This window comes from Hipposideros armiger, unplaced genomic scaffold (genome assembly GCF_001890085.2).
Source record: "Hipposideros armiger isolate ML-2016 unplaced genomic scaffold, ASM189008v1 scaffold_1096, whole genome shotgun sequence".
NCBI classification, from domain to species: Eukaryota; Metazoa; Chordata; class Mammalia; order Chiroptera; family Hipposideridae; genus Hipposideros; species Hipposideros armiger.
Window position 1 is genome coordinate 1,198 of NW_017732446.1, and position 16,514 is coordinate 17,711.

The following is a 16,514-nucleotide window of genomic DNA, read 5'->3' on the forward strand; positions in this document are numbered from 1 at the left end:
TCTCTGGAGCTCTCTCCTCTCTGGAATTTTGCCCTGCAAACTCTGTCCACCTAGCAGCCCTAGACACCCAGCTTCATCTCCTCCACTCAAGGAAGTGGCCAGCCTTCTCCACTGTGTGCTGTGGTCCTCAATCTCTTTCTAGGCAGCGAGCTTGGGTAATCATAGGGCTCACTTCATTTGTTTTTAATCTCAGGGAACACTGTGCTTTATTGCCTGATATCTAATAAATTGAAAATCATTGTTTCATGTATTTTGCCAGTTTTTTAGTGTTTAGGTGTGCAAATTTCATCCCATTTCTCCATCATGGCCAGAATCAGAAGTCCAGGAATCCAAATTTGAAACCTAAATTATCTGCATGTGACAACTGTACCAGTATTTCAAGCTATTCAGATTTAAACCACATTGAAAGACTGTGGGACACACACACACACACACACACACACACACACACACACACACGTGTGTTAATATACATACAAACAACTGAGCGTATATACAGCAAAATAGCAACAATGTTTTTCTCCTGTTTGTGGAAATATTAGTGATTTTTATTTGCTTATTTATGCTTTCAAGATTTCTAATATTTCTAAGGCACATAAAAATTGCCATTATAACAACAAACAAAATACTGTGAATATTTTAAAATATGATTTTGACCATCAAAAGTAAAGCCTCATTATCTAGATGTTTTATTTGTAACATTGGTCAACATCTTGCTGGATTCTTTTCAGCCTCTGCTATGCTTGCTGGCTATGTAACAATAAAGACACAACAAAATAACTTTGAAATCCAATTAGCAGGTTATTATGTGTAGTCATGCAACTTCTCTCAGACTTCTCTTTTTTTTGTTTTAAGATTTTTATTAAAATATAGCTAACATACTCTCAGGCTTTCAAATACAATGCTTCGCAGGTAAACGTCTATCTTGTTTTAAAAACCACCCCTTGAGAAAAATGAATAACGTTTTTAAAAAAAGATTTTACTGGGGAATTGGGGGAGGGGAACAGCGTTGGGGAATCCGAGAAGGGGAACAGACAAGTTGCTGTCCTTTTGTTCTTCAGTCTAGTTGTGGAGGACGTTGCTTCACTGGCCCATGTTGGTATTATCATTGAGCTCTTCCCGGGTGAGGCGAATTGGTCGCTGGCCACTGGACGGCCGCTCCCTGTGGCTCTTGGCAGTTTACGGCGGCTGCTGGCTGCTCACGCTGGCTGCCAGTTACGGTAGCTTATGGCAGCCTACAGCAGCAGGGGCTGCAGCCTACGCCGTCGCTGGTGACTCAAAGCAGCCTAGCTCCAGGTCAAGCTGTTGTTCACCATCTTAGCTGTAGAGGGCACAGCGTCACTGGCCCATGTGGGATCCGAACCGGGGCCCTGCTGCTCAGAGCTGGCGCTCTCAAGCCAACTTCTTAACAAATGCGCCACTCGGCCGGCCCATGAATAATATTTTAAAAGGGAAAATTATATTTATATTTAAGTCATATTCCCAATGACATGATATTAAATTCAATATTTATAGGAAAGTTTGTATGTAGGCAGTATTGGAAGGAAGAATTATCATGATTACTTTCATTATTATGAGTGTTGTTTATATGTGCCTTGTCAAAACTTGTTTATATACCTCTTGTAACAGCACATAACAAACAGTTATTTCAAATATGTCTTACATCTTAGCTGTAGAGGGCAGTGTCACTGGCCCTCATATGTGGGATCCGAACCGGGGCCCTCTGGCATCCCAAGCCAGTTCTTAACCATCGCGCCACTCGGCCGGCCCCTCCATTTTAATGTTTTCTTTCTCACACTGTCCTAAGAAAGTCATGAATGGTTTCTCTGATATTATGATCTCATGTTATTCTTATGCCTCAATAATTTTCCTACCACTATATCATTTGTAGTTTGTTCTTTAGAAACTCATCAATTTCAGATTTTTACCAAATGATTTTGATCCAGAGGCATTTCTACAGGTTTTCAGTTATAAAAAGGGTGCATATAAATCATTTTCAGTAAAATAATCTTATAATTTTATTTTTCACTTTTAAAATATAGGTTGACATTTGCCAAAAAAGAATAAAATGAAAATAATAAACACTAGTATCTTTACCAATACCTTTTTTTTACCAACCCTTTATACTTAGCGTTTTCCCCTTGCAAAATTATAACTGTTCCTTATTTTTGCATATTATCACTTTGTCCCTTTTTATGCATTTGCTATAGATCTAAATGATTTGCTGGCTATTCCAAACTTTTAAATAGTTACACATTACTACTATTAATAGATCATAAGATGCTTATTTATTTATATGATTATAATATATGTTATCATTCTTACCCTTTTAGAAAACTCATGTATCATACATCCCTTGCTCTGTATCTATAGTTTCTTATACTGTAACAATGTCCAAAGATTTAAATATCATTCGATATTTCAGTTTCTCTCATCTTTTCAAGGAAACAGCTTTTGTGCTCATTGATATTATTTATTGATTTCCTAATTTTAATTTCATCGATTTCTGCTTTTATCAATATTCCCATCCTGTTGTTGCCAAGGGTTTAATTTACTTTTCTTTCTATAGTTTCTTAAAGTGGAAGCTTAGATTATTGATTTGAGTTCTGTCTTGCTTTCTAATATAAGCATTTAATGACATAAATTTCTCTCTAAGCACTGCTTTAGCTAAATTCCACAAATTTTAATGCTGTATTTTTATTTTCATTGATTTCAATATATTTTCTAATTTCCCTGAAGAATTTCTTTTGAAATATGAGTTAGTCAAAATATGCTGTTTAATCTCCAAATATTTGGTGAATTTGCAGATATCTCTTGATGCATTCTTTAATTCCATTATAAGTAGAGAATATACTTTGTATGGTTTAAATTATTTTACACTTGTTAAGGGTTGTTTTATGGCTTATTTTGGTGAATATTACGTGTGTACTTGAAAACAGTATATATTCTTCTGTTGTTGTGTAGTGTTCTGCAAATGCCAATTAGAGTAATTTAGTTAATAAGTGCTGTTTGCTGTTTGGGTCCTTCAATATTTTTGCACGTTTTCTGTCTACCTTTTCTATCATTTACTCAGGGAGGAGTGTCACAGTCTCCACATAATTGTTGATTTGACTATTTGACCTTTCAGCTTTTTCAGTTTTTGTTTCATGTATTTTGAAACTGCTTTTAAGTGCATACACACTGAGGTTCCTGTTTACACATCAATGAGAGGGATGGACTGTCAGGCTCATTGGTTGTGAGGACTGGCCATGACCACAGTGGAGGAGTTGTTGTGCAGGGGCTGATCCTACAGAATAGGAGCTGCCTCAGCAGGGCTCTGGTGCTGCCCAGTCTGCCCTTTGGGTGTGTTGTCCTTGGAGGCGGCTGGGTGGTGCTCCAGCCTGTTTCGAAGTTGGCCATCCCCAGGGCCACCTGGGAGGGGACCCACTGCAGGTCAAGTTCACCCACAGCCCATGCCCCACCCAGCAGAAGCCACAAAGCAATCCAGTGATGGTCACTGCCCGCACCTTGCTTGGAAGTGACTCGAGAGGCCAAGCTGTGAACCAAGGCCGGCTGCCGCTAGTGCCGGGCTTAGGGCTGCTCAGCCAGAGGTATAGGACATGCTCAAGCCAGATGCTGTTGGTCTGGGTTCCGCAAAACTTTAAGAGACCCCAGAAAAGTCTGTAGCATGAGCCAAGACAGGCAGTTTGTACAAAAAAGCCACTGGAAGCAGCTTGGGTGTGCCCAAAAGTTCTGTGGGGCGGGGTCTCAGAATCAACAGGGTGTGGCAAATAAACGGCATTAACCAACTTGATGGAGACTCAGATATGGTGGCCACCTGCGTCTGCACTCCAGGATGGGAAAGGGCTCAGCAAGGAAACAATGGTTTCCACCAGCTCCTCTGTGTGGGAGAAAGCTGCCCCTCCAGCCCTTGTCCTAAAGCCCCCCCTGTATGTTTCTGTTGCCTCTCCAGCTGCTGCCCTAGCACTGGATTTCAGAGCCAGTGATTCTGTTGGTAAGTCTGTGCTTGGTCCCTTAAAGAGGAGCACCTGAGATTCCAGCTGTTCTCCATATCACTCAGCCACAATCTCCGCTGGTTCTCACAGCCAGAAATTATGGGAACTTCTCTCCCAGACACTGGAACCCTGGGCTGGGGAACCTGGTGTGGTGCTGGGACCTTTGCTCATTCAAGGAGGGGTATCTCCGCAGCCGAGATATCCCTCCTGATTTTTTAAAAAGATTTTTATTGGGGAATTGGGGGGATGGGAACAGCGCTGGGGAATTGGGGGAAGAGGAACAGACAAGTTGCTGTCGTTTTGTTCTTCAGTCTAGTTGTGGAGGACGCTGCGTCACTGGCCCAAGTTGGCACCATCATTGCACTCTTCCTGGGCGAGGCACGTCAGTCGCCAGCTTCTGGACGGCCGCTCACTGCGGCTGCTGGCCACTCACACTGGCTGCTGGCTACATACGGTAGCCCATGGCAACCCACTGCCACAGGGGCTGCAGCCTACGTTGTCGCCAGTGACTCAGGGCAGCCCAGCTCCAGGTTGAGCTGTTGTTCAGCATCTTAGCTGTACAGGGCAGTGTTACTGGCCCTCATATGTGGGATCCGAACCGGGGCCCTCTGGCATCCCAAGCCAGTTCTTAACCAACGCGCCACTCGGCCGGCCCTCCCTCCTGATTTTTAATGGTGACACGCGGGTGTGGGACCAGCCCGTTCCACGTCTCTGCCCCTCCTATCAGTCTGGAGGTGGCTTCTCCTGTATGTCCTTAGTTGTAGGGCTTCGGTTCAGCAAGACTTCAGGTGATTCTTCAGGTGTTTTGTACAATAGTTTAGTTGTAATTTTGATGTGGACGTGAAAGCAGGTAAGCATAACATTTACCTACTCTGCCATCTTGACCAGCTCCAAATCCGCTTGTTTCTTGTTGTCCTGTTTCATATGGTTTCAGTATTTCCAGTTCTTTGGTTATAGAGTCTATGCGTATCAATTGACTCTTTCCTGATTGTTGGTTTGTGTTCTTGTATGGCTTGTAATGTTTTCACATTAAGGTACACGAATTTTTTGGTAAGACATCAATGTTATGGATGTGAGACCATCCCTACAGGCTGGCTTTACTTGCCAGGGAGTACTGTTTTCCTATATACTAAGGTAGCTCTGTTCTATCTCTAAAACCTTCTGTGACTGTGGAGGTCTTTGTCCTCAGCCATTAAAACCTAATGCACTCTAATATTTTAAAGCTTCATGTTTTGTTTTTGACACCTTGGTTTAGAGCTTGGCTATTTATAGCTTTATTTATTGCCTATAGCATTCTGTTAAGTCCATGGAGGGGGCTTCCTTTATCAATTTAACATACTATTGGGTTGTTGGAAAAGTCATGACATTTTTTCTATGTTTTCTATGCAAAAGTGCGTCATGACTTTTCTGACAACCCAATATATTGACTTCAATTTGACTTGAGTCTAGCGTTATGCCACCCTATCTGCTAGATAGTCATCTGTATTCCTGAATATAGATGTTTTGGAGAAAAAATATTCAAGGTAAATTTGCTCACAATTTCTGAAAAGTTAATTTTTTTATAATTTCAAATATAAAATGTATTTCCCCAGAAAAAGCTATAATTTAAGTATTCATAAAAATTAAATTAAAATAGCTTTTGCAAAGCTCACTATATTTCAGTGCTAATGAACTAAATGACAATGTTAAGGGTACTTTGCATCTCAAGTCATACAAACTGAAACACATTTTAAAATAATTACATCCATTGTTTGCTCTCTTGAAAGTAATCATCTTACTAAAGACATGGCTACTAAAGTGACTGGATAGTCATATAGTCATATAAAGTTTCAGGGTACCCTATTGTTTGTACATATTTATGAATTATGCATATAATGCAGGACTTCATGAAAAGTTGTGGCTTTCCCCAGATTTCCCACAGTCTGATCTTGAAGTCCTAAATTTCTGCCCATGTAAGCTTCAAAATGTAGCCTTAACCGAGTGATTCAAGTAGCAGCACTTCAAGATATCTACATTAACAATTCAGCTAAACGTTGAAGCAGTTGCAGTGGTTTGTGATCTATATACCATCTTCTGAACATCACTACTTTATACATATTAATGGGATCCATCTTCAATTTCTTATTTCACTTTTTCTCTTTCCCTTTTTGTTTTCCTTTTTGCGGCCTGAGGTCACCAGTTCCTTGGGTACAAACAAGACACTTCCATCATGGCTGCATCAAAGAGCATATTGGTTCGGATTGACTGGCCTACCTTCCTCATCTCTTAACCTACTAAAATATCATGATAAAGGTCATGCAGTTTCTGTTTCATTATGTTAATAGCTTTGCTACACTAGGCTCACTCTCTCTTAAGAGTTTCCTGGGCTGGCCGAGTGGCGCGATGGTTAAGAACTGGCTTGGGATGCCAGAGGGCCCTAGTTCGGATCCCACATATGAGGGCCAGTGACACTGCCCTCCACAGCTGAGATGCTGAACAACAGCTCAGCCTGGAGCTGGGCTGCCGTGAGTCACCGGCAACGGCGTAGGCTGCAGCCCCTGTGGCAGTGGGTTGCCATGGGCTACTGTGTGTAGCCAGCAGCCAGCGTGAGTGGCCAGCAGCTGCAGTGAGCAGCCGTCCAGAAGCCGGTGACCGATCTGCCTCACCCGGGAAGAGCGCAATGATGATGCCAACTTGGGCCAGTGAAGCAACATCCTCCACAACTAGATTGAAAAACAAACCAAAAAAAACGACAGCAACTTGTCTGTTCCCCTTCCCCCAATTCCCCAGCACTGTTCCCATCCCCCCAATTCCCCAATAAAAATCTTAAAAAAAAAGTTTCCTTCTTTGTTTGCAAGTTACATATATCATCTTCTAGATCCCAAATTATGTCCAGTTTGTACTTATGACAATTCTAAGCAGCAACTTTATTTCTCCCTCTTCTTCTAACATCACAAATGAGTGACACTTGTAAATCTGCCAGGTAGTACCTGCTGAGCATGCTGTTAAAAGAATCAAGAGGCATGCGGTCTTCATCTACAGAAAAAGGGATGTGCAGAGCTTTAGCATGGCATTCATCGCAGCTTAAGTTTCTGTATGTGTCACTGAGGTACATGCTCCTTATTTTCCCATGGGCTTCCTAGGCCATTAAAAAGATTCAGAAGTGGATTCTAGTGTACTTGACTGTAAGTGGTAACTGTGGCTATGGAATATGTTTTGAAATGCAAGGTCCCCATGAAAACCAGAATTACTCCCATGCTCCACGTGATAAAGCTTACTGGGCTCTGGGTAGTAGCCTCCTACAGTGCCTTCTAAGGTACAGTGGGGAAAAAAATCAAGATCATTACTACAACCTATAGTACCTTCTTCTTCACAAAGAGAGGAATTAGACTTGCTGACAGAGGCGCTATTGTGGCTTGAATTTAAGGAAAGCCCAGAATCAGAATCTAGCTCTTTAAAAAGGTGAGAAACTTCCATTGGATAAAAACCTTCTTCTGTAGCCAAAAACATTAAGTTTGTCTCATCTAATATGTTTATATCAAGGTCATATAGAAGGTCTTGGCTTGTTAGATTCCTCATCTGATGGTCAAGTGGAAGAAATCCTGTCAAATTAGTTCCAGGAAGGGTCTGTTCAGGACTGGTGGTATGAGAATTGAACTACAGAAATGATTCTTGTGGCTGTGAAGTCCTTGCTACTGGATCTCTTCTAAATGTATTGTTAGGATACAGCAACATAGACTCGTGGAGACTCACACTGTGACTTATAAGCTGGCTAAAATTTATGTTATAATGCGCTCAAGAATTCGTGTCATCACTGATAATTCCTGGAAGAGGAGAACTATCTCCCAGTGAGATGACCTCTAGTGAATTTTCAGGCTGTGATGAAAGCAACTGAAATAAGTCTTCCAGAAGGAAAGATGTGTTGGTCCCAGTTAGATGTCTCTCATTTCTAGAGTCAGTGGTCTGTTCTGCCTCCCACTCAGGTTTATCTGCTATTTTATTTTCATCTTCATTCTTTGCTGCACTGTGTTTTCCTTCTGGGACACCATTTGCTCGTTTTCCTCATGCTGGGAACTGCGACCCCTGGCTCTTAGTACCTTCTTCTCCTTGCTCCTGCACCCGCTGGTGTCTGGCACTTGAGCCATGGGTTCCACCGGTGCCTTCTCCTCCTCCCCAAGGGCCAAGTTCCAGGTGGAGCCCTGCCAAGCTCAGCAGGATGGTGAGGTGCAGGAGGCCACCAACATCGGACCACCATGGCTTCAGGCACTTCATCTCCAGCTGCACAGTGATGGCCGGCCCCGCTGGCATCATAGGTCCCAGTGCTCCAGCAGTGGCTGTGGCACATGAGGGTCCCTTGTGCTGCAGCTGCCACCTGCCAGAAAAGAGACAGAGAAGCTAAATAATGGACCCAGGTGTCCAGCGGCTGTTGTGGGTTTGTGAAGGGTTCCCGGATCAGGGCACAAAGGCACCCCTTTGCAGGCCCACAAGGTGCCTGGAGCTCAGGAGGGATGAAGGAGAAGCAATCTGCGTGTGGAGCCTGCCTTTCGGGCCGGCTCGCAGCTCTGCGCTGGAGCCAGGCCCCAGCCTTATTTTCTTCACTATCATTTCGTATTCTCATTTTAAACTATTTTGAAAAAAAGTGTTACACACATACATAAAAGTAGGCAAGTTATATGCATACATATCCAGAAGTTACTATAATTGTATCACACCAGGGTCACAAAAAAACCAGGTCAAGAAATTATTGACAAAGATGTAAAGGAAATTCAACAATGAAAAGATAACGTTTTCAGCTAAAGACACTGAAAGAGTTGGATATTTAAAAAAGAAAACTTGATTATTATCTCACACCATATATAAAATTAACTTGCTTTGTATCATAGACTGTAATACTTATATCAGAAATATAGGTGAAAATCTTTGAAACCTTAGGTTAGACAAATATTTCTTAGGATACAAAAAGCAAGAACCATATGTGAAAATTTAATGAATTGGAATTCATCAAAATTTAGAATTTCTGCTCTTCAAAGGACACTATTAAGAGAATGAAAAGACAAGCCACAGATTTGGAAAAACTATTTGCACATTACATATTTGACAAAGGACTTGAATCCAGAATATAAAAAATAAGCCCCAAAATTCAATAATAAGAAAGCAACCAACTGACTTCTGGTCAAGACGGTGGATTAGGTAAAGCCTGTGCTTGCCTGCTCCCACAACCATATCAAAATTACAACTAAGTTATAGAACAACAACCCTTAAGAACCGCCTGGAGACTAGCTGAACAGAACCCTATAACTAAGGATATAAATAAGAAGCCATGTTGAGACTGATAAGAGTGGCAGACATGTGAGACTGGCTGGTCCCATATCCACGTGTGGCAGTTAAGATTCAGGAGGGATAGCTCAGGTGTGAAGATCTCCCCTGAGGAGCAAGGGTTCCAAACCCTACACCAGGCTCCCCAGACTAGACCACCAGTGCTGGGAAGAGGAGTCCCAATAACATGTCTGTGAAAATCAGCAGGAAATCCATCTGAGTGAGATGGAGGGCTGCTGAAGTCCCAGACCTTCCTCTTCAAAGGTTCGTTTACTGACTTAGTCGCTGATGGGCTCACTTGCTCTGAGCTCCAGCACTGGGGCAACAGCTTGAAAAGCACCAGGGACATACGAGGAGGAACTGAATTATCTGGGTTCAGGACAAGGGCTGGAGGGCTAAAGTGCTGACAGGCACCATTGTTCCTTGGTTGAGCCCTTCCCCCACACAGCCGACAAGCAGGTGTAAGTTTTCCTTTGCTGAACCCTTCCCAAACCCAGTCCACAGACTCAGGTAGGTGCCAAATCTGAGTCTCTGTTAAACTTGCTCCAACCTGGTGATTCTCTGAGAACCTTCCCCACGTAACTGGTGCACAGGCCTGAACCTCTTTCAGCAGCTTTTATTCACAAGCTGCTGGCCTCTTCCTGCGCTGTGGATTTCCCTAAAATCTCTGACAGGTCCACAAACCCCAAACAAGCAACACCTGGCCTCAGCATGCCCTGGGCCTCTTGCTAAGTGGCCCCCAGCACTATTGGCAGTTGGCCTCAGTTCACAAGATAAACACTCCCAGGCACCTCCAAGTCCAGCACAGGAAGCTACCAACTACAGATCACTTTGTAACTCCTAACATTGGGCCCGAGGCTGGACACAGGCAACAGCTGTCTGGGCCTGCACCAGAGCCTGTCCCAAGAGGCCCCAGAACCAACACACCTGGTGGCCAGCTTCAGACTACACTGGAGAACCACCCAGTTAGCTCCACAAACAACACACCCAAAGAGTGGATTCAGTAGGCACCAAAGCCCTGCTACTACAGTGAATCCCACTCCATGGGGTCAGCCCCCATACAACAGTTCACCCACTGTAGATGGATAACAAAACAAGACCCTTACATATGCTGTCTACAAGAGACCCACTTCAGATTGAAAGACACACATACTGAAAACAAAGGGATAGAAAATTATTTCTTGAGATTGAAAATGAAACAAAAAGGCTGGAGTAGCAATACTTATATATGACCAAATAGCCTTTAAAACAAAGCTATAACAAGAGAAAAAGAAGAACATTTCATATACAATAGCCAAGATATGGAAGTAACCTAAGTGTCCATCAATAGACAATTGGCTAAAGAAGAATTGATACACGGGCCGGCCGAGTGGCGCAATGGTTAAGAACTGTCTTGAGACACCAGAGGGCCCAGGTTCGGATCCCACATATGAGGGCCAGTGACACTGCCCTCTACAGCTAAGATGCTGAACAACAGCTCAACCTGGAGCTGGGCTGCTGTGAGTCGCCGGCGATGACGGCGTAGGCTGCAGCCCCTGTGGCAGTGGGTTGCCATGGGCTACTGTGTGTAGCCAGCAGCCAGCGTGAGCGGGCAGCAGCCTCAGTGAGCGGCCGTCCAGAAGCTGGCGACTGATGTGCCTCGCCCAGGAAGAGCGCAATGATGGTGCCAACTTGGGCCAGTGAAGCAACGTCCTCCACAACTAGACTGAAGAACAAAACGACAGCAACTTGTCTGTTCCCCTTCCCCCAATTCCCCAGCACTGTTCCCATCCCCCCAATTCCCCAATAAAAATCTTTAAAAAAAAAAGAAGTGATACACACACACACACACACACACACTGTATTTCCCCATGTATAAGACGCACCCTTTTTCGAAAAATTTGGGGTCTAAAAACTGGGTGTGTCTTATACAGTGGTTGTAGATTTCAAATCCCAGAGATAGAACTGAGGACGAGGCAATCTATAAAGACAGTGATTCATCATCAGACACAGATGAGGACAAGCTCATGGTTGGGGGTTTTGACAGTGATGAGGAGTTGTATGAATTTTACGATGAATAAAACTTGAGTTCAGTAACTTTATGTAATACATTTTTTTTCAGATTTCGGGCCCCAAAATTAAGGTGCATCTTATACATGGGAGCGTCTTATACACGGGGGAATACAAGATTTTATATCTATATCTATATCTATATATAATTAGAGTGTTACTTGGCCATAGCAAATAATAAAATCTTACCATTTGAAACAACATGGATGGACCTAGAGGGTATTATGCTAAATGAAATAAGTCAAACAGAGAAAGACAAATATCCTATATCTTTTTTTTGTTCATTAATTCCTTCATTACTATTCTTTCAATTCCTCCAAAAAACTCCAATGTGTTGATCTTTTTCTAGTGTACAATTTCGATTCCCTATTCATTTCCTTTTCTGTATATACCAGGGGTGCCAAAAAAATGTATACAAGTGGACCCTTTGGTCAGCGTTGCTCAAGCAGTAGTTCGCCGTAATCAGAAGTGTCTGGATGCTGATGGTAACCACTCTGAACACCTCTTGTAATTGCAGAAGTCAAACGTGACTTGTATTCATCTTTTGTTATTGGTATATATTGAGTATTACAATTTTAATACAGTTTTCCTTTCTAAAATGTGTATACGTTTTTTTGGCACCCTCCGTTTTTTCAAATCATCTTCTTAGTGGTTACAATTAATATTCTACATTTATAACAATCTAGTTTGAATTGATAGCGATTTAGCTTCAATAGCATATAGAACTCTGCTCCTATACAGGTCCATGCCCCCCTTATACTGTTATTATTACAAATTAATTATATCTTTATACATTGTATGTCCATTAATATAGATTTATTTAAAATGTTTTATGTATTTTTCTTTTAAATTATATGGGGGAAAAAGAGGAGTCACAAATCAAATATACAAAAACCTATGCTTTATATACACAGCTATGTAGTTACCTTTTGTAGAGTTTTTTATTTCTTCATATGGCTTGGAGTAATCATTTCGTTTGCTTTTATTTCAACCGGAAGGACTCCTTTTAGCATTTCTTATAGGGTGGATCTACTAGGGACAAATTCTGTCAAGTGTTTCTTTTATTAATCTCAGAATGTGACAGTTACTTATTCATTTTTAAAAAGTAGTTTTGTCAGGTATGGAGTTCCTCTCTGAGGGATTCAAACTTCATTCCCCGTGTGGTTGGAAGCCACTGGATGGTTTTGAACCCAGCATGACATCTGATTATGATTACAAAGTCCACTCTGGCCACTGTGAAATGAATAAACTGCAGAGGGCTAAGGGGAGATCCGGGGGTGGGGGGCAAGAAGAAAACTGCTACTTGTCAAGACTCCACATGGTGTCTGGCACACCGAATGCATTCAAGCTTGATTGGGATGAGCAGGAACCCCCATATCCTTGGCTTCACGGTAACTTGTTGGGAAACTTCAGAGGTGACACTCAGGGCCACTTTCCTCAGCTTTTCTCTCTCTCCTCCCCAAGGTTGGAAGGTTTAAGAGAAGGAGGTGAGTACATTCCTTCCTCCCAAGCAGCCTCCTTCTCCTGTTTTAGAGGCCTACCCTCTTACGGGATGCGGTGAAGTTTGTATGATCTGCTCTCTGCCCTCAGGAGAAAGCAGGGGATTGACCAGCTGTGTTAATGCCTGGGTGGGTTCACCTGCAGAATTGGAGGAGGGACTGGCAAGCCCACGGTGATTGGTCATCTAAGGCAAGGCCTCTCATCCAGGCTTTACCAGCAGTGCAGCTGTTACTTCCATCTCTACCCCACTGGCTCATATACTTGCCTCTCCAGTCCAGAACTCCATAGGGGGAGAGAGGTATTATAGATCAGGTCCCTGTAATCCCCACTCTGAGCCGAGTACTGTGATCATTACCATGACCATTATTTACCTGGTGCCCAAGGATGGAACTCCCACCTGGGCATTTCCCACCAGACAGCGGGCAGCTTCTCTGGCCTGGCCCATCTCGGGTTTGGCTTGGACCTTGCTTGATCTCAACTATTCCAGCTTTGGCCTGGGAACATTGGCAGCAGGATGACTTGGGAGCTTGTTGGAAATGCAGCAATTCAAGCCTGCCTCAGACCCTCTGAGTCAGAATTTGCATTTTAACAAGATCCCCAGGGGATTCACAGGCACTTGATAGTGTATTGTGTACTGCAAATCTAGCGTTCCTCCATCACGAATTTGTCAGACTAAGCTGGCTCATTTTGGAAATCCTGAAACTACTCTTTTATTAATACGTGGCAGCAAATTGCTGGAAAGGATAGATGTCTTAGGCAGCATAGAACCCTACCTGGGACTCAGCCTACAGCAGATGTGTAATAATCATCTGGCTTTAGGCACAGATTAGGAGCTGTTATGGCATGATGTACTAAGGCACAGATGTGTGGTTGTTGGCAAAACGCAAGCTGGCTCTCCCCAATGGAGTGGACCTGTGGTGGCTCCCCTGATTAGTGGCCTTTTTTATGGGAAGCCTCCTAAGCTACTCTGCCCCTGGAGCCTGACTTGGCAACTGCTGTCTCACACATGCAGTGCTCTCAGACTGCGGGGCAGGCAAGCCCACCAGACTTCGTGCCATCAGCAGAACAGCCTGCTTCGAGTGGAGACCTGAGGAAGAGTGGAAAATATAAGCCCTGGGCATTCTGAGCTCCAGGCCTGAGGGCCTCTCAGATGTCCCCATGTTTTGACTTCCCGAGTGGGTTCTTGGTTCTCCCTAAGAGTGGGCTGCCTTGGCAGCAATCACTGAGATAGGGGTTATTATCACAGCCATTTTACCAATAAAATGAGGCGGGCTCTGGGAGGCAAGATCTCATTCTTTCCCCACTGGGCCACAGTCCAGGCCATTTGCAGAGAAGGGCACTTTCAAAAACATGGACTCCAGCACTCTCGTGGTGGAAGGGCCTTGAGAGTTTAGGATGTACACATCTTTGGCATGCAGGGTGTCTGCCTGATAGATCGTATGAATGCTTTCTTCCACTGAAGAGCTCAGGTTGACAGATACTTCCCTCCAACAACGTCAACACCTGCCTTTCGGACTCCCCCCAAATACCCACAGTGCTGGCCCCAGATTGGCTCCTGGATCTCTGAGAAACGGTGACTGGAGGAGTCTGATTGCTTCCAACACAAAAGGCTACACCTGATAGTGTAGGTCTGCATGCTCTATTTCTAATAATGCCACAAAGATGACGAAAGTTTGAGCTTTTTAAAGCTGCATCAGTCACAATGAGGTTTACAAAGTGTTTTTCTCTCTCGGCGTCCCCTCTATCCCCAGTTGTGACTTTCTCAAAATGCTGTCTCTGTGTATGGAACCAAGGGGGCTGTGGACGGGACTATCTTGTCCTTGTACGTTCACTGCCATTTATCACCTGTTGCCTTGTTCATTGCACATTGTCAAATAATTGCACCTTCACATCGTGGGTGACTCACAGGGATTCAAAATCCATTCAAAAGCTACTAATTGGCCTCATCAAATTACTCAGTAAATAAATAGATCGGGCATCTTAAGCTGTGATTAACCTACTGTTAATTGGCCCCCTGGCCTTGCCAAATACAAAGGCCTGATCCATCCTTGGAAACCTGCCAATGCCCAGCTTCATGGGGTTGCCAGGAGCCGGAGCCTCCTCAGAGGGAGTGGCCACAGGCTCCATTTCAGTTCCAGGTACTGCTGCTGGAGACACGGCAGGACAAACCCTGAGATACCAGCCAGCCAGGACCTCACATTTGACAGAGGGAAAACCAAGATCCTGTCTTATTCTGAGCATGTGAACAAGTCAGTCTGCCATGCCTCAGGAGTCAGGCAGAAGGTGTGACAGTTCCTCATTGCATCCTGGGGTAGAGGTGGGAATTTCTAGGAAGAGTCATAATCCATGCCAAACTGCAAATCAGGTCCCAGGCTTGAAAGACTGACTGGAGGGACCCAGACTATTTAAGTAAATGTTACAGTACAATATAGTACTCTCTCTCTCTCTCTGTTTCTCCATCTCCCTCTCTCTCTCTCTCTCTCTCTCTCTCTCTCTCTCTCTCTCTCTCTCTCTCTCCCTCTCTCTGAGTTTCACTCCCTCTGTCCCTGTAACCATCAAGCCAGGATTTCTGGGCCTATGTGTTCAAGCTTGAGGGCTCATTCCAGGCATACCAAGTGAGGACATAAGTGAAGGGTGATTTCAAACTTCTAACTATCTGGTGGTACATGGTGGCGTATTCCCGCAGCTGCCCACTTGCTCAGATCTATCAGCTCTGAGCAGCCAAGCCCCTACCAGATAGAACTCTGTAAACCACATGACAAAAATGGGAGACTCTCTGAAGAAGGAAAGATCTCTTTTCTGAGGAGTCTACTTATTCAAGGACCTCTGTGGTCCCTGCTCTGTAACCAATCCTTAGGGAAGGCGCTTTATACTCATCACCCCTGAGAATTAACCCTGTACCCAGATGCCCCACTACTCCTATACATAAACACCAGGTGACCCTGATTTCACCTTGCCCTAACTTCCATTTCCCAGTACCTACCTGAACTGCCTTTCCTCTAAGGCAGCGGTTCTCCACCTTTCACAGGGGTCACCTAAGACCATCGGGAAACACATATTTTCGATGGTCTTAGGAACCGAGACACCGCTCCTCTATCCGTCTCCAGGCCCACATGCAGATACGCCCACAGACGAGTACCCGGTGACCCCTGGGAAAGGGACGTTGACCCCTTTGGGCCACAGGTTGAGAACCGCTGCTCTAAGGAATGGGGCTTATGCCACCAAGGCCTCTTACACATCCATAATACATTCTGAAAACCCACTTGGCAAGCATGTTTTGCACTGGAGGAGATGCCAAGGGGAAAGAAAACCTAGTGTTCGCCCTCAAGGAGCTTGCAGTCTAAGGATGGAGACAGGCAGACCACAAAAGATCATGACCATGGATGTGGTGTGAGATTGAAGGGTAAGCAAATGGGAGCCACAGCGAAAGGAGCTATTAAATCCTCCCAAGGCATTCAGTGAAGGAAGCATGAAGTAGCTGACCTTGAAGCTGGACCTTGAGTGCTGAGGGTGAGTTCAGTTGGGGTAGATGAAATGGGATTACTGGGTCATATGCAAACTATGTTTAGCTTTTTATTAACTGTCAAATGGTTTTCCAAAACAGCTGAACCATTTTACAATCCCATCAGCATTGTATGAGGACTCCAATTTCCTCACATTTCTCCAACACACAGA

General features: G+C 44.0%; 1 pseudogene; it reads right to left on the reverse strand.

Annotated features, from left to right (window-relative positions):
* Positions 1–6,108: 6,108 nt before the first annotated feature.
* LOC109376304 (nuclear factor erythroid 2-related factor 3-like) lies at positions 6,109–13,284 on the reverse strand (annotated as a pseudogene).
* Between the last annotated feature and the right edge of the window lie 3,230 nt (positions 13,285–16,514).